General features: G+C 51.9%; 1 non-coding gene across 1 annotated transcript; it reads left to right on the top strand.

The window, feature by feature from the left end:
• The first annotated feature begins 491 nt into the window (after window positions 1-491).
• Window positions 492-564, top strand: TRNAK-CUU. Its single transcript has one exon. It is a non-coding gene; the product is annotated as a tRNA-Lys (tRNA).
• Window positions 565-878: the final 314 nt, after the last annotated feature.

Genomic DNA, 878 nt, shown 5'->3' with positions numbered 1-878 from the left:
CTTCCCCCCAAATGCTTTCATCGGATGCTGGAGGGACCTAAGGACCTGCAGGTTCCCGCACCCACCTCCTAAAGCAAACAGTCCTTCCCTTCTCTGACATTCCTGGAGCCGCGCATCCTTGGAGGAGTTTTACCCCAGGGGGTTCTGATTCCCTGCGAAAAGATGTGTCTGGCAGCCGGCGGGGAACTGTCTTCTCTGCCCCCTCTTTGGGTGCTGAGAAGCTTTTTCTGAGAAACAGCACCTCCTCCTGGTGGGAGAATCCTAAATTCCACCCTCCCACCCAGGTTTCTCTGAGCAGCTGCTAGATGAACCCCACTTCTCTGGTCTAGACACCAGCATCTAACCAGCCTTGGAACGGGCCCTGTTTGCTAGCTGGAGAGCTAAGGAACCAGGAAAGAAGGCAAATGTCAGGAAACGAATCTCAGCACGCAAAGAAACTTCCTTCGCTCTTCTTTTGCACTGTCTGTGCCTTTGCAAGCCCTTGAGGCCTAGCCCGACTAGCTCAGTCGGTAGAGCATGAGACTCTTAATCTCAGGGTCGTGGGTTCGAGCCCCACGTTGGGCGTTTGATCTTGCACTCCTCGACATCACTCTCTCCCTTAGAGTCTCAGAGCATAACGGAATCCACTCTTTGTCCTCTCAACCAGCTGAGGCGGTCTCGGACCTTTAGTACATCATGAAGACAAGACACATTGACAATTCCATGGTCCTAAGAGAGTTGATTCTCTTCTAGCCCAGCCAAGAGAGGGAAAAAATAACCTTTCAGAAGCTGATTGCCCCCCACCCCCTGAGCAGCCATCTAGAGCTTCTCTACTTATTTCTATATCTTCGCCAGCGCTCAGTAGTTGAGATAACTGCTTCTTTCTCAAATCCTCCACC

The sequence above is a fragment of the Mauremys mutica genome, unplaced genomic scaffold, assembly GCF_020497125.1.
Source record: "Mauremys mutica isolate MM-2020 ecotype Southern unplaced genomic scaffold, ASM2049712v1 Super-Scaffold_100214, whole genome shotgun sequence".
NCBI classification, from domain to species: Eukaryota; Metazoa; Chordata; order Testudines; family Geoemydidae; genus Mauremys; species Mauremys mutica.
Note: the sequence above shows the minus strand (reverse complement) of the source record. Positions and strands in the feature narration are given on the sequence as shown.